At 40.4% G+C, this 26,688-nt stretch overlaps 2 pseudogenes; both read right to left on the bottom strand.

Annotated features, from left to right (window-relative positions):
• The window catches only part of LOC142430501 (ATP synthase F(0) complex subunit C2, mitochondrial pseudogene), a 30,279-nt pseudogene extending 17,078 nt beyond the window's left edge, over positions 1 to 13,201 (bottom strand).
• A 4,889-nt stretch (positions 13,202 to 18,090) lies between these two features.
• Positions 18,091 to 24,506, bottom strand: LOC142430500 (ATP synthase F(0) complex subunit C2, mitochondrial pseudogene; annotated as a pseudogene).
• Between the last annotated feature and the right edge of the window lie 2,182 nt (positions 24,507 to 26,688).

Below are 26,688 nucleotides of genomic sequence, written 5' to 3'. Positions count from 1 at the left end.
AGCCATTGCACCACCATGGCTACTAAGAATGTTTTTAGTCAATGGAAAATTCTCATCTGTATACAGAAAATATCACTTCCTCCTTCTAAAACTGCACTAGTGACCAATGAAAGGCACACAAAAAAAAACACAAATTAAAAAGTGCCCTTGGGGACAGCTGACAAAAAGGGAAACAGAAGAAAAATCAAGATAATATTGTTGTGCATATATCTGAATGTGCAAATTAAATAGGCAAAATTAAAAAGAAAAACAAGTTATCACTTCCTCACGTACAAGCATCAGAAAACCAAAAACTGAAACCAGATACCAAAGAATACAGCGAGATATTAGTGAGGATATAATAACATGTTACATGTCTTTGCCATTAGGGAATTGTAAAGTATTAACAGTGAGATACCATATTTTTGAAATGAATGAATCAAGGAAACAATAAAGGGCAACCTGATAATGCTTTATGTTATTTAGTGTTTTGATAGTTGTATAAAATACATAAATTTATAAAGTTGTTCTCTAAAATCTGGTCAGGAGTATGCAGCAGCTGTTCTAACTTTAGTTTTGTGTTTTAATGTACAATGGTCTTAATAAATGGTAATATTGGTTTGATGATTTCCAAAGGATCTGTTGAGGATTCTTATAGTTAGGCTTTGTGTCAACTTGGCTGGGATAGTGTTTTTAGTGGTTTGATAGTTGTCACCTAGTATTTCCTCATCATGTGAAATGAACACAATTTAGTCAATTCCATAATGGGGTCTGCTGTGAGTAGCCAAGCAGTTGTATGATTATGGTGGAGTGTAACTCCCTTACTCAGAACACAGGTCTGAAGCAACTGAAAGAAAAGACTCCGCGTGTGTGTGGCCTACTTCCTTTATAAATAGACTGGTAGGGACACTTGTTAGTTTCCTTCTGGGTTTGGATCCTGAATCTGGGCTCTTCAATCTCTAGTTCTTCGAATTGACCACACACTTGAAATATCCCCCGCCTATTCTGAGAGTCCACATGTGATCTGACCTTGGAGTAATATACCTCTTCAATAACAAGTATAACTTGCTAATTTTTATTCACCTGCATTTGAAACTACCATCAAGTTACGTTATTTTAGGTTTATCAGCCCCTGAAACAACATACATCAGGAAAAACCTAAATGAGACTTAAGGACTTAGAATTAGAACGAATGTACCCACTTCTACAACTGCATGAGCAATTCTCTTTATCTATTTATCTGAGATAGTTAAGGTTTATTGTGCCAACCTGGCTGATAAACACATGTGGAATTAATTGAAGGGCGGAGAAATAAAAGGTTTGGTGAGCCTCACCCTTTTGGTTCTCTGGTCTCTTTTTCTCTGATGGTCGGACCAGTGTGAGGCTGCTTTAGTTGGCAAGGCTCACTTCCTGCAAGACATCCCTGAGGAGAAGCCACATGGACTTACCCTGATGCAGCCCAGGGTGCTGGAGAAACCACGTGGAGACCCTGCCAGCGTTGAGATGCTTATACCGCCACAGGATTCAAAGACTTTCTACCCACTGGCCTGTGATCCTCCTGCATTCGGCGTCATTGTGTATGTTTTGTGATTTGAGGAGGACTTTGTAGATCGGTTTCGGAGGTATGGACTAAGCCAGAATTATGAGCTAAGACTGGACTAGGTTGAGATGCTTTCTGAATGAACACTTACCCTATATATAAAACTGTCATATATATGCATATATAAACGTGTATATATATACACACATATATATATGTATTTCTGTGCAGTTGTTTCTCTAGTTACTGGAGACTAGCACACTATTTATCTATATCTGGTTTTATTTTTCTAGTGGACTTATCCTTACTTAGATGTTTAATGTTATCGCATTGGATTTATCATTCAGTTTTAGAGATGGCAAGATTTAGAATCACTGAATTTTACAATAAATACCATGACATGATCCTCCATTTATTTCGGTTATGTATCATTTACCTCAATAATATTTTAAATGTTATATTGAATTTTAAATATTTTTATTGTATCCTTTCTTATGCATTTCATTTTTTGAAAAATGCCATATTGCTTTTTATTTTTTCAAAAAACATTTTTGAGCCACTAATGCAGATATCATATCATTCTATAGTTCACTCACATCAAGTGTTCATTTGCTACCACAATCAGATTCAAAACAACTTTCTTCCTTCCTAAAGTCTTTGATATCAGCTCCGCTATACTCTACCCCCACCACCACACCCCTGTACCCTTCAGAAACACTTTGTTTTTTGTTTTTAACTCTTATTATACTTGCTGTCTCTGTAGGGCTTCCATCCTGTGTTTCATATACTGACAAACAGAAAACTATATATCATGAATTCAGTAGGCTTACAACCAGTGACAAAATACATCTGAGTATACACAATAAGAGAGAGAAAGAGAGAGAGAGAGAGAGAGAGAGAGAGAGAGAGAGAGAGAGAGAGAGAGAATGTTGAATACCAGATCAGGCCCAACCTGCATCAGCAGGGGTTAATTGAAAAAGTTTTAACCATTTAAATCAGGTTTTTCATTTTTATCTACTACAGTCATCTCTCTAGTGCAATCTGAGTAGTAACCAGGTGATTCCCATTCCTCTATTATGGCCAGAGGGAAATCACCTGAGGTTTATTTCCTCTGCATTTCTCACAAATCTATCTTGCCTTTAGACAAGTATCTTATATTCTTCCTAAAGTTTAGAATAATATTATTACTTATTTCCTTTGGATCTTATGACCTTAGAAAGGGAAAATGCTATTTCTACTTTTTCCTTTTTTTTTTCCTGTGAACACAATGATGTCCCATCAGAAAAATGAGGGTTTTGTTGCTCGTTCCTCAGATAGATTAGTGTATTTCCTTACTACATTGAAACTTGACTTGTTTTCATGCTAAAAGCTGCTATGGTCTCAGTTAAAAATGCTAAGGGAAGTTTTAAACATAAGCCATGAAGTGTGATTATTTTATTTTATTTTATTGACCTTTCCTCAGATATACTATCATTTATTTCCTTAATATATTGAAAGTTGGTGTGGATTCTTGCTAAAAGGTTTTCTTGTCTTATTTATAATCACAGAGGTAAGCTTTAATCATTGTGTTAGTGTGAGTAGATGAGAGAAGCAAATTCACAGATGCTTACATGTGTATAAGAGAGAGATTTATATAAAGGGTAATTGTACATTAAGAATGCATCCCAACCCAATGCAGTCCAAGCCCATAAGTTTGATATTAGCCCATATGTCTAATACCAATCTATAACATCTGCATCAGACTCACAAAACACATGCAATGACACCGAATGCAAGATGATCGGAGGCCAGTGGGTAGAAAGTCCTTGGATCCAATGCCATTGTAAGCATCTCAGCGCTGCCTGAGGTCTCTGTGTGGCTTCTCCAATTCTTAGGACTGCATCAGGGTAAATCCATGTGGCTTCTCCTCAGGAATGTCTCACAGGAAGTGAACCTTGTCATTAGAGTGTCTCCAAGGAAGAAAACCCTGATTTCCCAGAATTCTCAGGAGAAACCCATGCCCACACAGAGGCCTTGTTGGCTATGATCTGATTGACAGACTAAACTCCACCCCTTCACTCTTAATCCTCTCAAGTCCCAAATTGACACCAAATTATGTAACTACTACAATCGTATACCATGAATTGTGACGATTTTACTTGTATATAGTCTTTATTATTTATCTATTGCACGTTTTCTGGTTATTAATAACTGTAGCTTTTATTTTAAAAGTGTGATCTGTGTTTTTTGAATTTGTTGGGGAAAGAACTGATGAAATCCAACTTTAGTCATCAAAATGCTCTGATCCATCAGACACACACTAGGACAGTGGTTCTCAATCTTCCTAATGCTGTGACCCTTTAATACATTTCCCCATGTTGTGGTGATCCCCAACCATAAAATTATTTTTTGTTGCTACTTCATAACTGTAATTTTGCTACTGTTATGAATTGGGTGACCCATTTGTGACCCACAGGTTGAGAACTGCTGCACTAGCAAGTGACCCATTGAAAGGCTAGTGGCAGCTCCCAGATGTCCTTGAAGCAGTAGGAGCCCAGAGATGCAAAATCTCACTGTCCTGCTGAGCAGAATCATGGACGTCGTGTCTGAGAGGAGTACTAAAGGCTGTCTGCTAAGAAATGATATCTCTGTCCACTTCCATAAGTGAATCCTCATTGCTGTTGACAGACAGCATGGAGTCTGCCATTCCCTGCTTTTGCTTAAGGATCCTCCAGATGCCCACCCAATAAATATTCCAGGTAGACTGTCAATCTCTTACTGAATCTCTTCTAGACCATGTGTTCCATGGGGTGAAAGCTCTTCTTAGTTTTTCAATGTGATCTGTTATATCAGGCACAGAGAGCAAAACATCAACCCTGAAGGTGCCAATGTTAATTGGGAACAAGAAGGGGATCTTTAATTAAAAAATATAAAATATTGGAAACAAAAACTTGATTGTAAAACCTCATCCAGGAAGAAATAAAAAACATATCTCTCTTTATTTAAAAACAATGCAGGGAGAAAAGGTAAGCATCAGATATAACCAGTAAGCGACATTGCTAAAAAGCAAGCAAAAACAGACAAGATGTATAACCAGAAAAGTCATACATATGGGGAGAAACATGTGATAAGATCCTCAGCATTATTTGTCATTAGAGTTTAAGGTTAAACAATGAGATACCATCGCATACTGTTTGAAAATAATACACACACACACACAAAACAACAACAACACCATTCTAAAACAGGCAATTGAGAAGTAGATGCAAAAAAGACAGATCATAACTAATGTTTCTTACTGCATTTATAGTTGTCTGAAGGCCATAAACACAGTGTTGTACTTCAGAATACTGTACAAAGTATATACATTAGCTATAGTTATTGTTTATTTTTAAATTTTATTTTATTGGGGGTTCTTACAGTTCTTATCATAATCCATCATAATGATCGATGTATGGCCCCATCCCAGGGGGATGGACAGCAGAAAAGTGGGTGTAATGAGACAAAAGTCAATGTAAGACATGAAAAAAAAGGAATTTATAAATTATCAAGGGGGAAAGAGGGATGGAGGGTGGGAAATGAGGAGCTGATGCCAGGGGCTCAAGTAAAAAGAAAAAAAATTTTTTAATATGATAACATCATATGTACAGATGTGTTTGCCAAAATGGATATGTATAGGGATTTTGATAAGAGATGTAAGAGCTCCCAATAAAATATTTTTAATCTACAATCACCCCAACTAAATTGTAATATCATTCTGATGATTTCTGAAAATTTCTGTCACAAAATTAGTAATTGATTCAATTGTAACAAAAATTTAAAAGGTGAAATGTTTGCAAATATTTTTTCACTAATATCTAGAAAACAAATAGGCTTATAACACTTGGATCAGTGATCTTAGGATAGTACGAATTTTGTGTCACTGTTTACTTAGTTTTTAATTTGCAAATTCAACGATATCTTACCAGGATCGTAAGAGTTTTATGTGTATTCCTCTAATGCAAATTCATTTGTTTTTACGTTACATGGGAATTTTTATTGGCTTCAATAAGGGATTCATTTATTATTTACCATTATTTATAGCAAACTCCCAACTCCCTGCCCTTGATTCCATTCTGTCATCACAGTCCTGTAGGGTCCTGTGGGTTGTGAGGATTTAGTACTCTACTACCTGCTGAACCTGCAGTTAGCAACACGACCTGAAATTCACTGTGTCAACATGGCTCCTTGTTTTATTACAGTCATTATTATTTATTTCTTACACTTGTCCTCAGTTCTGTGTTATGCCTAAGGTTTTATAATAATTGGAAATAGCAGATGTATTGAATTTTAAATCATTTTAACACTTCTAAATAAAATAAAAACTATTCTGTAAGATAGTATATTGTTATTTTAGGAAATTACATTTATTTCCAAAGTTATTTCAGTTTTCTGCCCCTCTCTCATTAGAAATGTTGGTAGGTGCAGTTGAGGCAGTGCTCACTCATGGCAACTCTGTATAAAACAGAACTATAACAATAATCTCCAGGTCCTGCACCTTCCTCACAATTCTCCCATGTGTGAGACCATTTTAGCACCCCTGACTATTCACTTGATTGAGGGTGCTCCTCTTGTTGCTGACACTCCAGTGCAATGGGACATTCTTCCCTATGGACTTGCCTCCCTGAGGACATGCTCAAACTAGGGGAGAAGTGTCATCATCTCCACTTCTAACCAGCATTCTGAGACACTCATTTGAAATGTCCTGCTCTTGTTACACACTTGCCATTTTAGAAGGATCAAATTGTCCTTCCAATGAGTGTTCCCTTCAATGAATGATCTCAGAAAGAAGTCCTCTAGTCACTCCAGGCCATTCCATTTGACCTTGTCTCACAAGTCAGGGCTCTCCCTATGTCCAGAACTCTTATTTCTGCACAGATGGAGACAATGGGGAGCATCATTACGGGCATGCCACAACGTCATGGACAGAAGTCACAATTACTTTCTGAGACAGAGCTAATCAGTCACTCCTCACAGAGACAAGGAACAATGCAGAGAAGCAGCTCAGAGGACAGGACCCTGCACTATGAGATCAATGCACTGCCTGAGCTCAGGATATTTAAAACCATGCCCTGTACCCATGAGTGTGCACATGCCTTTTTTTTTCTTTTAATATCAACAGTTTTCCAGTGACAAGTAGGATGAGAATGTCTATGGTGTTCTGTTTTCAAGAAAGAAAAATATGTAATAAAGAAGATAGTAAAGGGTCATGTAATTTTTGTATTTTGATTTCAAACAGAGAACATTAGATGCTCCTCTCAAGCCTGCATTGTGAGGAGAAAATTTAGACAGAAAAAAATGAAAATGCAAAATTGTCCTTGGGGATGCTGAGAGCTATGAGGACATCCTGTCATTCATCTGTGAATGTCTAGCGCTGGCTGGCTGTGCTCTGTGGGTCCTGAACACCCCCTGCTGCCCAATGTCTTCCCTGCAGGGGAGGTTTGTGTCTAGGCTCACACTGACTTCCCCTCACTGTGCCCCTTGCACAGTAATACATGGCTGTGTCCTCAGCAGTCAGGGAGCTCAGCTGCAGGGAGAACTGATTCTTCGATGTGTCTCTGGTGACAGAGAGTCGGCTTTGGAAGGACGGGTTATAATTTGTACCACCACCATTATTTATGTATCCCATCCACTGTAGCCCCTTCCCGGAAGTCTGTCGTATCCAGTTCCAATAGTATCCACTGCTTGTGATGGAGAAACCAGAGACAGTGTAGGTGAGGGCCAGCTTCTGGGAGGGTTTCACCAGTCCTGGACCTGACTCCTGAAGCTGCACCTGAAACAGGACCCCTGCAAATAAAGGTAATTGGTCTCTGTTAGTCACTCACAGTCACAACCACCCCCAGATTCCACTCTAATATCAGAGATCCTCACCTTGGGGAACTGTCACCAGGCACAGGAGAACACACAGCAATGGCATCTTTAGACCACAGCTGTGCTTTCCCAAGTGACCCACAATCCTGTCAGAAGAGAACTGATAGCCTTCAGTGCCCAAGGCTGGGATTTTAACTTAGTGCCTGAAGAATGATTTGCATAGGAGGGAGCCCTGTTCTTATAATAGAGGCTCCTTTGTTTCCTCTGAGGCAATGGTAGGGGAATTCTTCTTTTGAACTCATCTGTGTGTTAGTCTGCAGTGAGATATCATTTTCCCTAGGATTTCTGAGCCCAGTATTTTGTCCCTCCAGCTCTTATTGCTCTTGCCCTGACTGAGGCGCCCGTATATCCTGTGTGTCAGAGACTGGGCAGTACAGAGTTCCTTAAAACCATCAGCTCCACCCTACAGTGTCTCCATTACCTCACACCCCCCCAAAATACATTTCTTTTTTATACACTGAAGCCATTTAATCAACCTCCTCAAAGTCCTTGGTCATTTGTGGGAAATATATGTTTTAGAAGAATTAATACCAGGCCGGTCCTAATGAGTTCTGGATTGCTGATGCCTCGAAAATCCACCTCTTCCATGACGCAATTCAGTGCCCTTTTTCACCCCCTCCTCCTTTGACTATATTTCCTCATGTTTCTGGGCTCTGTGAATTGTTGAATTGTCCAACAGAAACTCATGAGTGCTTGAGGAAATGGCTCACGTGGTGGTGGGTGCACTTCAGACCATATTCCTCAGGTCAGGCAGTGGTAAGCTGGGGCCGGAGGCTGTCCTTCACTTCTGTACCCATATTTTATTAATGCACAGATTCCCTGAGGCCTCTGGCAGGAGTCTGCAGTCGGCATTGACTTCCTACTAGTGTTCATCAACAGGTCTTTCCCCACCTTAGCCAAGATCCTCACAAACCCCACCACTCTTACAAACAACACCATCACTGTATCCCAGTGCCTGATGGTAAGGAAAACCTCAGTGTAAGTCAAGTGATTCAAGTGCCATCGTGTTTCAGGGAAGAAGTTGCCAACTAGAAAAGTTGGGTCCCCAGACAAGGCAAGGCTTTATCTCTGTGGCCTCTAAGAAATGCAAGACTCTGAAGAGAGACCCTTTGTTTGGCAGAGAACATTCAGAAGAGTGCAGACCAGTCAGGTGTCATGACTTCACGTGTAGAGATACAGCAGAACAGGGAGGGGGAAAGAGATGTTTAATAGACAGGGCAACGTAAAAGTAAGATCCCAAAACAGTATTTCAGACCCTGAACCAAAATACACTCGTTTGAGACACAAAGGCACTCTGGATTAAATGAGGTCCATTCAGGTCCTTAAATTTTAGGAAAGACTATAGACTGTTTTAACTATTTTTTACCCAGGGGACTCTGGCTCACCTGGATTTTGAACATTTACAACCAAAGTCTTTCTGCCTCTCTGTTTGTGCATTAGGTGTGACCCCTTGATAATTGCAGGGATCTCACCCTTGAATGTATTACGCAACTCACAGATTGTCCGATTTTGGAGTCCTTTGCATATTATTGACCATGAACACAGTAACATTATCTTTAAACATGCATTTTTAATGTTCAATTCCATTAAGATTTTTTTCTCATTTATATTCATTTTCTCAAGTCTTACAGCATTTTCTCCAGTCTTGCAGTTGACACCACTCATTTACTGAATGATGAAACTCTCTGTATGTCTCTAAATTAATATTTTTTTACCAATGTGGAAATCCAAGCACAAGGTGGTGGTCACTTGGGTTTTCTGAGCCAGAATTTGTGGAGGAGAATAAGCAAGTGCTTTGAAAACAATTAATGAGGTTCACTAAAATTCAGGGTTTCAAGTAAATGATACGATGGTATTTTTCAGTTGAAGATTTTTGGAGTCCTTCAGTTTCCACATACAGACTAGTATGGCCTTACGTGAACCTGGTCATTCCAGCACACACTCATCTCATAACATCTGTTGCTGCTGGTTGGCAGGACAAGTTAAGGATCACACTGTGATGTACCTGCACACTAGTCCAGGTCACCTCCATCTCTGAATGTGAATCTCATGATTGTGTAAGCTAATCCTATGACATGGATTAGTATGAACCTTCTTAAGTATAAATCTGTTGAAATTATGTGCACATAAATTTCACACTAATTATGCTACCCATATGCTGAATGAGCTCATAAATTCTCTCTCAATCTTTACAGTATAAAACTTTGTAGCTTAAAAATTAACTACTTATTTTTGTTTTCTTTTTCTGATATTATGAGTGACAAATAGCATGAACGAGAACGTCTCATCCCTGAACCCATGTAGTTCCTGCTTGAAAAGCTTCATGGATGGATGGTGACCCTTCTTCCAAGAAGGCACTTTCATAGGTCTGACAACCTGCCTCTGGCTGGAAGTTTCGAATGCATCTAGGGCTGAGGGTCAAGCACTTGTTCCAGCACCTTGATCTCTCCTTCAACTCAGCTTCCTCACAGCATGGTGCATAGGTGTCTCCTGAAAGCTTAAATAAAAATAAAGTTAAATTTAAATAATATTAATTATTGAAATACATTTGTATTCAAATTGAATAATTAAATTCAACTATTTAAATTAATATGCACCTATAAAATTCTGACACATGTACATTTTCAAATGTTAGTGAGGGGTGGGGACAATTTGCAATCAAAACACAAGGCAAACAGTAGACAAGAGGTTTGCTCAAGTGAAGCACCTCTCCTTACTCTACACAAGTTAGCACAATGCTCCAGGTCCTCAAATGTGTTCCTTGAAACCCATCACCTGTTTTATCCTGATTCCCAGCAGTGTCTGAGGATGTCAAAGTGATGAAGGCAATCTGGTTTTTGAGATACACAGGACAGCTCCGATGTACAACTATGGCTTGAGGACACCGTGATGTTCTTGCTGGTTCTTTCTGGACTGAGCTAACTTTAGGGAAACCCCAGCCATCCTTGCCTTCCAATACCCCTACTGAGGACAGATTTGCAATATGGCTGAGAGATATCTCACCTTTGCCTTGTCCCTCTGTGTGTATCAGACTCAATATGTGTCCTTCTGCTCTTTGGAAATGGGAGATTGTTTCCTCCCCTTACAATGCAAAGTTTCTAATTCACTGATTGATACAAACCCTCACATCGAGAGAAGCTCCAATGGAAGCAATAAGATGGAGAGGAACCAAGACACTGACAGGAAGCCAGCTCTTAGCTCCCCTCCACACTCTCTGCCAGAACTGAGCCCTGTGGCTCAGAGTCCTGAGCAATCCCTGAAGTCCATACCTCCCTTTAGCGAGGTTTGTGTAAGACTCTTACACATTTCCTTTTCCGTGTCTCCATTATTGAAATAGAAGGTTGTGTTATCAATGTTGAGGCTGTCCATTTGAAGATGCACAATGTTCTTGGTTTTATCTCTGGTGACTGTCAATCAGGTAGTCAGAGTGCATAGGTAGGATATGGAATAACTATTACCCACTTCAGGCCCTTCGTGGAATTGGCTGATGACATCCATGCCATCACTGTTGATGATGGGTCCACAGGTTGATAGGAAAATCTCAGAGGTGCCCTAGTCTGCCTCAAGTATCCCAGAACCCACCAACTGCATTGGAGGCATGCAAACAGAAAGACATCCTGATCAGGTAAACCATCACACAGCTTCAATCTCTTGTTCAACATGTTTTCTTTTCCTTTGTAATATTGCCACAAGGGAATCTCAGGTCAGCAAAAATTTTACTGTGACTTATGTATAATCATACCTTTCCAGTGAATGGGGAGACCTCAGCATCCTATGGTGTGTGTCCTCTCTCCTAGAGTTGAAGGGCTGGGCTAGTCTGGTTTTCATCAGCAGAATAGCATGCCGTTGTGCGTGTCATTTATTATAAAGATAACTGAAGGGCAGATATGAGTGTCCTGGGGGAAGTAGCTGGTAACTTAAAATATAAAAAATAATTTATTATTATGCCAGTTTACTGTATTGGTTAAACCACATAGACACCAAGAGGAACAGAGGACACCATATGACTTTCCCCCTGAAATATAACCCCTTTCATCCATAAGATTTAAATGCGTAGATGTATGAGCTAAAGGCTCCAAAACAGGAAGTTTTGGTCACATGTGATAAACTACAGCAACTGAGGGGCAAATGTATGAAGTAAAAAGAGAAGTTCTATCCTGTAAGGGGGTCAGCAATTTCCCCCGGTCCCATATTGCCCCTGAGGGAGAAATGCGGATGCTTGTAAGGCCACACTTCAGACCTAGGATCACAATGTTTCCTTAGCCCACCAGGCCGTGAAGACGATGCTCTTGAGTAGAGCAGCCAGTCCACAGAGAGAACAACATGGCTGGCCCCACTATGAGAAATGATGCCCCTCAGTGACTAAGAGCGATACAGGGGACAGCACCGGAGACACAGTGTGGGAATTGCACCTGACTTGATCCCACCACACCGAGGCAAAGCACTGGGGGAGTGCAGCGGAACAGCAAGGGAATGGAGTGGCAAGGTCCCCAGGGAATGCTGAAAGTGGACTTTAGGGCCAGGGCGTGGTGCCCCAACAGTCTGGACTGGAAAACGCTCCTAATAGCAAGCAAACAATCCCTGAACTAACTACAAGCTTTTCTTTTGTGAAGTGTTTTGTTTTGTTCTTTGTCAGTGGTTTGTTTTTGTTGTTTTGTTGTCTGGTTGTATACTGTTGCTTTGTTTGTCCCAGTGAACATATATGTACCACCCACCCGGGAATCCTGATACCTGATGCTCAGGGCGACTCTGCTTGTTGTTCTGTGGACCACATGAGAGCAGAAGAGCAGTGCTTGCCCCCAAAACTAGGTATAGAAGGCAGACGGGGCAAGAATGAAGGACGAATGGGAACAGGGCATGCAAAGAGGAAATGGGAAGATAAGGGTGAAGGTAAATCCAGAGGCCTTGCAGGACAGGCTCAGACAACTCCCAGGGTGTGTGACTGCTCCATCATTGACTTGTCAACAAGAGAGAGAATGTGGACACTGGCTGGGTACTTCCATCATATCAGTACAGATCACCGAAACTCCAGTAAGAGCGCCATAGACAAAATGGACAAACAACTGCAGTCTGTGCCTCAGTTAAGGCTGTAAGCTACTGTCTAAATGTGTTGTGTTAATGAAAGGAAATCCACTGTGTACGAAGCTAGGGCTGCACTAGCTGATCTTGTCATGAAAAGCAGACCTTCCTTCAGAGACCTCTCTATGCTACTTCCTGTGCATTGCAAGAAGAGATTGAAAATGGTCTTGGTATCCAAAGCAGACTTTTACTCAATCCTGCTATCACCTGGGAATATGTATATATATTTCATTAAAGTGAGATCCTGTGAACAACAGGCACAGATGTCTGGGTTACAAGGGATTACAGGGGAAGAATTGAAATCAAAGGATACAGTGATTGAGGAAGTAAATGAGATGAAGAGAATTCAACCTAGATGTAGGAATTGTGAAAGAATATAGGAACTTTAGGAGATTAAAGATGAAAAAAATAGAAGCTAAATTCAAAATCATCCTTTCATTACAGGGAGGTTGGTCTGGGTGAAAAAATTCACCATTTCCCTGCGGGAGACTGAGATGGAGAAGAATCTCCAGACACCACAGGAAGCCAGTGGTGAAACTCCACCTGCACCTGCTCCTCGGTCTGAGTCCTGTGCTGTGTTGGGTCTGACAGCCCCCTGAATCCCAGCCCCTCCCACTAGGGGACATTTGTGCCTGGGTTAACCTCCAGTTCCCCTCACTGTGCATCTTTTTCAGAGTCATACATGGCTGTGTCCTTGATTTTCAGGTTGTCCATTTGATATCATATGTTCTTTCTGTTGTCTCTAGAGATGGTGAATTGACCCTTCACAGTCTGTGTGGGATGTCCTACCAACACTATAAATGTGTGAAACTCACTGCAGCCCCTCTCTGGATCTAGGCAGACCCAGTACATTTACAGCTACATATAGTGAATTCAGATACTGCAGAGGAGAGTCTCAGAGAAGCCTCGGGCTGCCTCAAGTCTCCTTCAGATTCCATCAGCTACACCTCTCACTAGACACCTGCAAACAGACATCCTGGTTACCAAAACTGTAACACATATTCACTGTCTCTCACTCATGCCTACTTAGACACACTTTCTGTCTATCAGATCATCTTTTAAAATTCCAATAAGTAAAAATCATCTCAATACAGACTCCACGGTGACTTAATGTGTCAAGTCCTTAATGGGGACACCTCAAAATTCCTGCACCGGGGCACCTCTGCAAGACTTTCAGAATTGGGTCTGGGTAGTTCTCATCAGCACAGAGGAGCCTTTATTTGCATACCCTCTGCCTATACATCCATAAACGAAGTTGAATGACTTCTAAGAGGGTCACTCCAAGAGGAGATAAGAATGTTCTAGGTATCTTGTTTGGTTCATTACTCAGTGGGCTGCTAAAAGAAAGGTCTGTCAATCTAAATCATCAATTGCTCTGCAAGAAAGATATAATGCTCTCTATTCCCATTAAGGTGTACAGACTCAGAGATCTACAAGGACAGCCCTACTCTGTTCTAGAGGGTTCTTATGAGAAAGAATTGACTTAATGGAAATGTCAAACCCAGTTAGAAACCCTCCCTAAAAATGCGGGCCCCATCTTCATCCCTTTAAGTGTGGTCCTCATTCTTTTACTGAACCAGTTACATAATACTGGTAGAATTAGAGATTTAATTTGACACAAGCATCCCTTGTCTAATGCTGTTTTAAATTACATTTTGGAAAAGGAAAACCCAGATGCTAAAAGGAAAACCCTCCCCACCCTTCGCAGGACCTGTCCTTAATTGTCCCTTTGAGTTGGATATGACAGTGATCCCACGTTTTCCTCATGGTCTGCAGGTATGTTGTGCCTTGACTCAAGTTACCTTCCCTTCACAAGGCCTCTGCACATCAAGCCTTAGACGGTACCAAGTTAATTTTAGAAGTTCTATAGATGCTGAAGCTCTCTGCATCCTCCAGAGAAGCCAATACTCTTTGTGAATTTGCATAACACATTGGGAAGCTTCCAGGGAGTCTCCCATGTTTGAGCAGTTGATTGTGTTCTCCAAATCTAGGTACTATGCTTTCTGATGCCCATGAGGTTCTTTGATGCTTTATTCAGAATCTCAAAACTTCAGTTTCTCCAGCTTTCAAAATGATAGACAATTATTTCAGGATTTGTGAAAACATGTTTTGTGTTGTGTTGTTTACAAGAGCTATTTGGGCTGGGATGTACACACATACAGTTTCAAACTACTGGCATTTTGGGGAAAATATAAGGATGGAGTGAAATGGAATGTGTCGAAAGAAGCACATTGAGGTCAGAATTTAATGGCACAGAGAGACAACTGGTCCTTCTGGGATTGGTTTCAACTTATCCTAAGTTTGACGTGTTTCTCCCCTGTCTTCTCAGAAAGAATAACAGATGTTCATTTTCAGGATCTTCCCGGCAGGAAAATAAGAGATATTTGAACTGCTGTTCCTCAGGAGTCCCTGGAGAGGCTCTCAACTTGGGTAAATTGGGAAAGTCTAGACACAAGAGGAAACAAGCACTCAGCACCCTTGTATCTTCTCCCATGGCAAAAGCTGTGCCCCGTGTACCCTGAGCTCCCTCTACTGCCCTCTTGGTCTCCTGACTCTTGAGATGTTTGTCCACTTCCCCTTCTCTGTGTCTCCTGGTTCTTTCCCACATAATCCATGGCAATATCCCCAGGTTTCAGATTGTTCAGTTAAAACACACTGAGCTATGGTGGTTGCAGTGTTGATTTGTGAAGATGGGGTTGTTGCTAAAACTGTCATCACTAGGCTTCTTTGGCACACAATACAGGCTTTGTTTCCCGGAGTCTGATAGATCTAGAAACTTGCTATCTGCAGACATGGCAGAGAAAGCTTTCCCTCGGAGAAAGCTTTCCCAAACCATGACTGGTCCGTAGCACCTATACCTGCACTATCACACCTAGGAATAAGGGAGGGGGATCTAATTAAATACAGTTCTAAGGTGAAAAGCACTGTTTTTGACATTGAAGGTGCTCACGGGGTAGGGCATCCATGACACCAAGAAGAATCCAGAAGGGTGTCATCTCCACTGCCATCTCTGATCAACATGGGAAGAATTAAGGCCCAAGAAGCCTGACCGTCACATGTGAGTTGGAGTTCTGCTGCCATATCTTACACTGCAGGAGATTCCCATGTGCTCTGTTTGTGGAAGCGGAAGGAAGATGGCTCTGAGTAGGAGCAGCTGAGTAATGACCCCTGGAGGGGATTTTCCTGACCCGTGTTCTGCGATTCAATCTCTCTCCTGCATCATTTGCACTGACCGTGTACAAACAAGTCCTCCCTGAAAACCATGGGCAGTTTGGTGGAAATGCACATGGTTGGCCTGAGCTGTGAGCCACAATGAAGGAAATTCCCAAGGATGCCATTTTCCTTGGAATGTTCTACCTTCTCTCTGGGCAGCTCAGGCCTATCCTAAGGACAAGGATAGTATATGAGAAATTCAGGCTGTTGGGTTAAAGTGAGGGTAAAATGATAAACATTTCTGAGCATCCAATTCTCTTTTAAAATATAAACACCACATTTTATTGATACTTTATACACATATTATACATCTCAATATTTTCTCCCCTATAATCATTATTATTTATGTAATATTTTCACATTTTGCAAAAATATACACAACAAAGCATTAACCAATTCAACAACTTTTATATGTGTGATTCAGTGTTCTTGACCATTATTTTTCTGTTGTACATGCATTGTTTTTATCCTTCTGAGAATTGTTCCACAACCATTAAAATTAATTCACTGCCTCCTAACCAAAACCTCTTACTCCATCACCCATAGTAAAAAGTTTGGTTTCTTAAAAAAAAAAAAATTCTTGATATACTACTCACACTTCCATAGTTAAAACACCTCTGAAAAGCATTCCATATGCAGCGTCATAATCAGATCTAATGCTCCCACCTGCCTCCTGCACCCAATGATCACTCCCTCAATTACCCTCCCCGTCCCCTTCCAGATAAACCATTGCCTCAGTGATTGTCTCTATGCATCCACTTCTTCTGTGCTTCCAAACAGGAGAATATAAGAAACAGCAAACAAAACCAGAAATAAATAATAATAATAACAACATAAACATACAAATAAAATAAAGAATATTAAAAAAAGAGAGCACACCTACCTCTCTTCTCAATTCCTCTTCCTCATCTGCCTCAGTGGTTGTGGAGTCTCACCCGTCACTTCCAGGTACTAAGTAGAAGAGCCCATGGTTTGTGATAAAATTTAACTGATTAGTTATCTAGGTGATCATATTCTGGGTACAGGATCTTATAACATGGCTCTGCACAGTCCTTGCCTTCATGAGGAGATCACTGAAGATAAGGGCATTAGAGCAAAGTGTGGTGAAGAAAGCAAATGGCGTGAGGCTATCCATTGTCTTGGGACTTAAAGTTTTGTCTTCAAACAAGCAACCATCTCGTGAGGCATCAAGTCCACACTGAAGAAGCACATCAGGCTGTGTGAACCAAAGTTAGTGACAACAAAATCCAAATATGATGAAGGGAAAAGTTTCAGAGCTCCAATTGTTAACCTCCTAATTTGTTGAAGGTTAAGTGGACAGTGGGAACTCATAGTCCATCTGGAGAATATCTAGTCATATTAGGCCTCTGGCAAATCCCCTTGACAAGCTTTACTATCAGACAGAGATAATTGTGAACTTGATCATGGTGGATCAGACCATGGCATAATATGATACTTGGGCAGTTGACCTACCTGTTGACCCAACCTGGAATTTCTCTAGGGTCAAATATTTTTCACTTGTTCCACAACAGATTATTTTTCTCTGAACTTTAAAAGGGTGACCTTTTCTTTCTTACTCTTTATTTTCATTTTTATATTACTATTTTCTTCTTGCTGTTTTATTTCATTTATGTGTTTTATTGTTTCTATTGGGTTTCCAAATTTGTGAAGCACAGAAGGAGTGGATGCATAGAGACAATAACTGATGCAATGGTCTGGGGCACAAGGGGAGTAGAGGGGTCAGGAGGGTGAGGGCATTGTGGAATAAACAACGAATGCAGGAGGGAGAGGAAAAATAAGAATTTGTTATGATGATACATATGTGTATAAAGATATATATACTTACAACTCTTTTAAAAAGCAATTTCACTATGTAAGTGTATGATATGTGAATATTATATTAAAAACCCCTACATTAAATAAAGAAATAAAGCTTGGCCAATGGTTACCATGGGTGAAAGAGAAAGGGTTGTTGCTTAGGAGACATTTGGTTTATATTAATGGTGGCGGGAGAATTTGGAAAAGGATATCAATAATGGTTGTAAAAGTAGTATATGCAGAGTATAATCAAAGGCACTGAATTATACATGTAATAATTGTTGAATTTGGGAATGTTTTGTTGTGTATATCTTGCCCAATTAAAAATGTAATGATATGAATAACAATGAGTGCAAATAAGAAGAAACATTTTTTGAATCTGTAGTGACAATGATTGTATGCCTCTTTTTTGGCCAATAAACCCCTTTATTAATATAGTTTTTATTTGTCTTCCCTCTGTCAAACCCTGAGCCAAAAACTTTCCCCAGGCTGGCTGGGATGGTGCAGGGAAAGGAATGTATTTGGCAGACAGATGTGGGACAGAGAACTGTTGGGGGGTGGATATGGCTCCTTCACATAGCAAAGAGGCTGAGGAAGGCCACCATCAGGCAGAAAAGCCCCATGGCCTCTGAGAAGGCAAATCCCAGGATGGTGCAAGAGAAGAGCTGCTGCTTCAGAGAAGGGTTACTGGCATAACCCAGGATGAGGCTCCCAAACCCAGTCCCAGTGCCGGCTCCAGAGGCCGCCACTCCAACTGTGGCAGCCCCAGCCCCAATGAACTTGGCGGCTGTGCCAATGTCCCGTGAGATGGTGCTGGTTTAGAAAATCCGTCTAGAGGCCAGGGAAGACAGAGAACATGGGGCTGTCAAGCTGATGAAGTGCTCATCTGTCAGTGTCTCTGGCTGTTTCTGCACCAACACAGACAATGACCTGGTCAACAACAGGGAGGAGCTCCTGACCAGGGAAAGGGTGGCGACAAATTTGTGTAGGCATACATTTTTAGGAGATGAGGATCAGTGTCAGGGGAGCTGCTCCTAGTGCAGAGAAGACAGACAGTTGTATGCCACTTCTTGATATGATTGATTATTGAATTATATCATATGTGCATGAAATTCTAATAAAACGGATTTTCTTTTTAAAAAACACACAAGATCATCTGTTACTTACACAGACCTTCAGTGTAGTGCTTTGGCTAACAGGCTCATGGCCCAGTGTCTGACTTTGTTAATAAAATTCTATTAACACACAGCTATGCCTTCTCTACTGTCTGATGTTTTCTCACTCATTCAAGATGGTGGAGTAATTGTCTCTAAGACTATATGACCAATGGAATCATAAATTATGGTTTTCAGGACTTTTTGTAAAACTAAATTAGCTGACCCTTTATCTAGGGGAAGAGTCTGGAAGAAAAAGAGCAAGTCTTCCTGAGATACTTAATTCTAAACTATAATGATTGTCTGACAGGTTATAATATTTTTAAAATTTCATCTGGATGGATAGGATAGAACTAGGTACCCTGGTTGCACAGTGGTGACTTGCCCAGCTGTTAAAATAAAAGTCTACCACTCAGACCCACCAACTGTTCTGTGGGAAATTTGTGGTAGAATAATCTCATAAGGAAATACAGGCTTGGAAATATTATAGGAGCAGTTTTAGTTTGTCCTACAGGATTACTATGAGTTGGAACTGATCAGTGTCAACAGAATTTTAGTCAGGGTGAATAGCAACTTTTTTCAATATATTGTACTTGAATAAATGACACCAAGTTTCAAACCACCAACTTTATAGCCATTAGTTGAGTCGTAACAGTTAGCACCACCCAGAGACTCCACGGAGTCTACCTGTAAGATCATGTGGCAGTTGTATGATCTCTTGTCAACTTGCAAAGGAATGCAATCTAACCTGTCAATCAGGTCACAGCTTAATGACCTCATTTGAAGGTGTGAAGGAGATAAATAGCTCACTGGAGGCCGGACACACTCTATCTGCTAGGCATTCATGTTGACAAATCACATCGAAATATGCAAATATCAGCCAGAGTCTTGGAGCTTGGGGAGCCATGTGTAGAAGAAGCTTGCCAGTACTAAGATGCTTCCAATGCCACTGGATCCATAAGACTTCCCACACACAAGCCTGTGAACTTCCTGCACTCAGTGTTGTTGCATGTGTTGCATGAGTCTGAAGAAGAATTTACAGACTGGGATCAGACATGAGTTAATATCGGATTTATGGGCTTGATCTGAAATGGGCTGGTATTTTTTCCAAATTTTCAATTGCTCTTTATATAAAGCTCTTTCCTATACACATAGGATTGTCTATGAATTTGTTTCTTTAGTCCACTAGGAATAACACACTGACCTTCCGAAAACATATGCTGATCACCTCTGGCAAAGTTATATGCACTCCCTATGAAACAACATCATTTGTTTGTCTCTCCAAGAGAATGTTTTCTCTTTTTACAACTTTGCATTCAGATATTAAAGGGGGAGGTACTGAAGCATAAAAATATATAGATTCCAAGTGGGAAACTGAAATGAAGAACCCTGGATTGAAATTAGAAACAGACCTGAAACTCCCCCTCCAACTGCTCCAGAATTCTTCCTTCTTTTCAGGGCCTTACAGTGCCCTGCAACACAGCTCCCTCCCTGCATGGGTGGTTCGTATCTGTACTCACATTGACTTCCCTCAGTGTGTCTTCCCCACCGTAATACATGGACATGTGATTGATTTTTAGACCATCCATTCGCTGAAACAGTGTATTGTTGGCAATGTTTCTGGAGATAGTACACCAGCCAGACTTCACGGAATCTGTTTAACATGTGATAGGAACAGTACTAATTATGAGACTCTCTGTAGGCCTGGAGCATGGCTGATACAAGTCATGGCAATGCTACTAAAAGTGAATCCAGAGATTGTACAAGAGAATTACAAAACATTTTTATGCTCCCTCAAGTCCCCATCAGACTCAACCAGTTGCACATTAGTTTTGACACTTGAAAACACAGTATATGGTGGTCATTAAGACTATACACATTTCCAGTCTCCTACTTCTACCCATTCACTCACACTAGCTCTCAATAAAATTACTTGTTAAATAGATGCCCGGAAACCCCAGCTTAATACAGACTCCATGATGACTCTGTGTTCATACAAACTACTGAATGGGGATACCTGGGACTATGATACTGAGGCTCTTCTCCCAGAGCTGTATGGTTGGGAATGGTGTGGATTTTATTAGCAGAAGGGGGGGGGGGGCTCTCTTTGGATATCTTCCTATTATTGAGTGGCAATTATGGCTGGATATTTCCAGAATGCTCATGGTCCCACTGTATACGTAAATGGGTATCCTAGAAGGATTCAATGGGAATAGGAATTGGTAATGATTTCTTGTTATGTGATTGTGTTACACAGAATACAGACCTGTTCTTATTACTTCATACACAATAAGGGATTTATCAATAGATGATCTAAGACAGTATGTATGCTCATTTGCTTAGCTTATTTCACTCAATTTATTTCATTTATATGGAAATAAACCCATAAGTTTATATCTAGCTAGCATGAATTGATTTTAGTGCTCAACATCTTAGAGCAGGAACACGTGTATACCACAATTTATTTATCTCTTTCCAGACATTTAGGTTGCTTCTCTGTCGGAGCCAGCCGACGAGTTGACCAGTCCTGAAAGGGGTAGTGAGGATTAAGGAAAAAAGTGAGACAGAAAGTATTGTAAGGGCAACAGTGAATACTGAAGCTCTGAATTTATGTTACATACTCCTTTTATCCATGCATACACAACCCGGGGTTAATTATCTCATTGGTAAGCAAGCACATTTGATACACATAGCAACTCTATCTTCTGTCAAGCCAGATATCCTTGAGAAAACTAAACAACCTGTTTACCCAGAACTTTCATACCTCCTTGTTTTTGTTTTTAACAGTCTGTTCAAAACATTAAGCCACAGAAGAAATCAGCAAACACTGACACATAGGTCATGAGAATTCTCAGCAGTTTCAATGGCCGCCAACATCCCCTTTTTTTATTTACTGAAGACGTCTTTACACAAAATGTCGGCAGATGATTGTGCCTGTCTTAAGTTGTCAATCCTGAAAAAGCCCTTACCTGTCATCAGTCACAGTCCTCCAGGCAAATATGACTTGTCTTAGGTTGGGAGACGCACACTCGATCTTACCCGTCTCTGAATAACCAGCCTCTGCCTTACACCCCTGTTTGGGGAGAGGGCAAAGTGAGCAGGTGCCCTTTATGAAGCTTTGTTCCTAAGGCTAGTAATTCAACCATAACCTTGCACAGTATCATAGGGAGTATGCAGAAGATCAAATATACACACACTCCCACTGTGACTAGAGACATAAGCATGTGAGTTAAGCCCCCGAGATTTCCTAATGAAGGGAAAGCATGTCGAAAATGCTGAAGCCAATCCTCAGCAACCTTAGCGGCATCAAAATCAAGAGACTTAGCATCTTGTATGGCTATTATTTCTTGATGGTGTTGTATTAAATCTAAAGACTCACTAGCACTGTGCCAAATACCTTGAGGATGATCACTCACTTTAATCCAGCAATGCTGACTGATGTTGTACTGTTTAGGTGTCACACAGATCCATGTATATACAGCATGGCACTGTAGACTAGACCTGGCCTTAAGCCCCTGCACCTCATCTCCTAAATGCAAGACCATGTCATGAGCAGCATTTACTTTTTGTTCTAACTTCCCGTCTCTTAACTTCTTGAGAACACAACACATTAGTCACATTTTTGGATAATTCATTTACAAAATGGGCAGTTTGTATGTCTTGTGAAAGTACAATTGCTGCAGTAGTAGCAGTAGCAACTAAATTTAATATAGCTAAAATACCTGCTATAAGCAAACCTACAACGTGCTTAGGTCTGGTTAATGCTTTTTCAATCTCTTCTAATACCTGTAACCCTCTTTCTGAATACCAAGGCCCAGTAATATTCACTGACAACATAAAAAAGAAAGTTGATACAAAATGGTGATGACAATACCTTCAGGGGTCCAGGTAATACAATTAGACAAATTACAATTACAAGACATGTTAAACTTAGAATCACCATGATATATAGGAATATTCCCTGCCCAAAGTACATAAGGCGATGGTATGCATGTAGTAACGTTTCCCTGCGGTCTGGAGGAATGGCCCATAAGCGTCATGTGCCCCAAAGAAGCCCCTATTTTCCACCATTGAGTTTGTGGAAAACCCGAGTCTGACCACCAAAGTCCTTCAGACAGTCCCTTTCCCCATTTGGCAGTATATATATATATATATATATTTAGTATTGTCCTGGTATATTTAGTATTGTCCTGGTTGCCGGACCAATTGATGATATATTTCTCTTTTGGGATGTTGCATCGGATGGGCTTGTCCATGACACATCGTCTCCACAACATGTTTTTATTATGCTTTTGAGTCTCTAGTCCACAAGGGGAAAAAGACTGCGGAGCGGATTAGATTACATTTCCTTCACTTTGTACAGGGAGGGCGTGAATTATTGACCCACACCATGATTTCCGGACCTTCCCAGACAGCAGGATGTATGAGGGGTGGATCAAGAACATAAACCCATTTGTGAGATGTTCCCAGAAGCACTCTGAGGCAAATTACCATCTGCATGGTTTGCAAACTGCACCAACCGTTTTTGGCAGCCACCATGCTCCATCAGCAATCTGCTGAAAAACACAAACATGCCCTCATGCCCAAATTAATACCGGGTCGGGGCCATGCCTTGAGGCAAAACAAGCCAATGATATGTCTTCATAGGTTCTTTGAAGTTGGTGGAAGGAACACCAAAGGCAAATCTTTTATAATCATTTGGATCCAAGGGCATGGTATAAAAACAATCTTTTAAGTCTAAAATGATCCTATATGTATTGACTGGAATAGTAGGGGGGAACGGAGCCCAGACTGCAGGGCTCCCTTAAGTTCCATGGTATCATTAACCCTCCTTTACTGTTTTTCCTTGCAAAGCAGCTGCTATAGCAAGCCCCTGACTAAAGGAAGGTCCAATGTCCGAACATAGTCTGATATCATTGGACAGGTTGCCCTTTTTTCTAAAATGTCTCAGCGCTGCCTGACAAGCAGTATTTGCATTTTCGAAAACGAATTGTTTCCATTCTGTGTGGGAAAGCACCACGACGGAAATTGTATCTAATAAAGATTTAGTAAAAGGGGTCGTCGGGACATATTGGGCACAAGCAACCTTGAGTTCTATTAGCTGTTTGAAAGGAATTGGAGTATGATCTCGAACCAGATTATCCTGGGCATCCTGATGCTCAATCGCAGGGAACAGCGTACTGAACTCCCCTACATCCTTTCCTTGTTCTGCTGCAGCATGTACAGAAGCACTAAGCATAGATCCTTTTCTGGAGCCCTAGTCACAGACGATGCTAGAACTGGCAAGTCTTCTAGCAAAGCATTCTTTTCATAGAATACACTCTGAGGTCTCTGAAAAACCTTGGCCCCAGTAAATTTTGACACTCATTCCTGGGACTCTATCGGAGAGTGCTTTTCTATTAACTTGAGTCACATCTCCCTCACTTTTGCTGCTAATGATGTATAAGCTTCCTCCCAGCCTACCACCTTTGTTTCATCCGGGCAGGACTCCTGAGTCTTTTGCACCGCCTTATGATTCTCAGGTTGAGGGGCCTCTGAGATGGCAAAAATTCCTAAGTCCTCCTCAAGATAATATGCTGCCTCTTCTAACTGCTTCACATCTCCAAGATCAAGGGATTCCTCCTCCTCGCTTTCAAAGCCCTCAAGGTTAGTTTTCAGTGGCTTCAGTGATGGAGGGGGAGGAGGCAGAGGCGTAGAAGGAAGTTTACATTCACTTTTGCTTGCACATGCAAATGGGTTGTTTTCAGGTCAGAGTCCCTCATGCCTAGGGTCCAGGCTATCCCTAACTAAATTCCATGAGATAAACATGTCTATGGGAACCTTACTAGGTCCATTAGCGGTATAATGATTTTTTAACTGTTTTCCTCCTTTTGCCAAGTTTCAATATTTACAGTCCCATCCTCAGGAAACCAAGAACATACCTAAAACACAAAATCTAAAAACTTCTCTACTCTTCGGTAGCTTACATTTGTTCCTCTAGCTTTTAACATATTTACAAAACTCTGTTTGCTAATTCCTTGCCCCATTTTTCTCCCAAGAGCTCCTCACAGCACCACCAATCTCTTTGTGTACACCTTTGTAATCTGCGGTGTCCTTCACTTTGTCCCCCGTTTTCAGTGTCCATGTTTTGGGCACCACTCTTGTCGGAGCCAGTCAATGAGTTCAACAGTCCTGAAAATGGGAGTGAGAATTAAGGAAAAAAGAAAGACAGAAAATATTCGGAGTGTAACAGGGAATAATGAAACTCCGAATATATGTTACATGGTACTTTTATCCATGCAGAAACAACTCGGGATTAATTATTTCATTGATAAGCAAGAACATTTGATACACATAGCTACTCTATCTTCTGCCAAGCCAGATATCCTTGAAAAAAATTAAGCAACCTGTTCTTTGCAGAACTTTCATACCTCCTTGTTTTTGTTCTTAACAGTATATTCAAAACGTTAAGTCACAGAAGAAACCAGCAAACACTGACTCATAGGTCATGAGAATTCTCAGACATTTCAAGGCCGAGTCTTAATGGCCTTCAACATTTCTCGTTTCTGTTTTTTATACCAACAGCTACTTTTTGGGTTGAAATGAAAAGGAGAGGAGGAAAAAATTCCCATTCTTATTATTAGAAATCACAGTAACAATCATGATCATACTGCACACTTTTCTTCAACACAATTATAAAATTAGTAATATTAAAAAGAACAATAAATATCACATTTTTAGTGAGCGAATTCCCATTAGGACAGAAAAAGACAAAAGTCTTAACTTTGCTAGAGTAGATGTCTTGGATAACATTTAAAGTGCATAACGGTTTTCCTAAAATATTTAATACTCTAAAGTTTATTGTGTAAAAGTGAGTAGGATCACCCAGAAGCACAGACTTATGAAAGTACTTGTTTTATTGCAGAACATTCCCTTAAGATGTAGATAATAAATAAAAGTCTTATCCCTTGATGGTGGCTAGCGTAGCAGGAGAGTACTCACTGACAATATGCAACCAAACTTACCTCGCCTGACCCTTAGCCGAACAAAAACGCTGAAAGCCTAAGTATAAATTCAACGGGCAAAGGCCAGAACAAATCTGAAATTATGTCCAGAAGCAACTCTAGTCAGTTTGTTTATGTATGAAGCCTTCAATCTAAAGGGGAGGAACATAAAAATTTGTAGCTGAAAATCTTTTTCAGGAAGGGAAAAAGGAAAGGGAAGGTATAGCTTCTAGACCAGTAAAACCTTTTCAGGAGGAAAGAAACCATGAGGAATCGTATCTCAGATCCAGGTTCAGGATGCCTGCCTAGGAAAGAGGCTCAGTCAAAAGAGCAGAGAAATGCCCTGTGGCCCAAACACTGCCATAACTGTTACCATTGGCAAGTAAAAAAGCAAGTAAAAATAAAAGCAAGGGGCATCAGGGAAGTTAAAAATCAAGATTCTCTCTAGGGAGGGTGCAAGTGAAGACAAAACCAAACATAAAACTAAAAATGAGGCTTTATAGAGAAATTTGAGAACTTGAGTAGTTTTAGTAAAACATAACTTTAACATAACATTGTATATAGTTAATTAGTAATGGAGCTCTCTCTATATTTTCATAAACCACGACAATCAAAGTCTAGCAGCAGTTAGGTCATACTCATTCCACAAGGGAAAGCATCATATATACACAATATGCTGATATGGATGGTCCTAATGAACATATTCATCTATCCACAAAAAGTGATGGGTAACACAAAAGAGTAAGAAAATAGACATTATTGATACATCAACATCGGATTCACCCTTGACACAGAAATGGATACTAGAGTTACATATGAAACTCAAACTAAATGTGATGATTATATTAAAAGATCTAAAGGAAAATGTCAATGAATGTGTTATAAATAGCATTTCAAGCAAAGACACAAAGAAGGTGACCAATAAAAAGAAAAACATCACACGGAAATTTATTTTATTTTTTGAGACAATTCTAATAGAAAAATAAATAATAATTTTAGAAAATAATGTAAAACATGTTAAAGGAAAACAAAG

This window comes from Tenrec ecaudatus, chromosome 17 (genome assembly GCF_050624435.1).
Source record: "Tenrec ecaudatus isolate mTenEca1 chromosome 17, mTenEca1.hap1, whole genome shotgun sequence".
In the NCBI taxonomy this organism is placed as follows: domain Eukaryota; kingdom Metazoa; phylum Chordata; class Mammalia; order Afrosoricida; family Tenrecidae; genus Tenrec; species Tenrec ecaudatus.
This window is presented reverse-complemented; position numbering and strand designations above follow the sequence as displayed.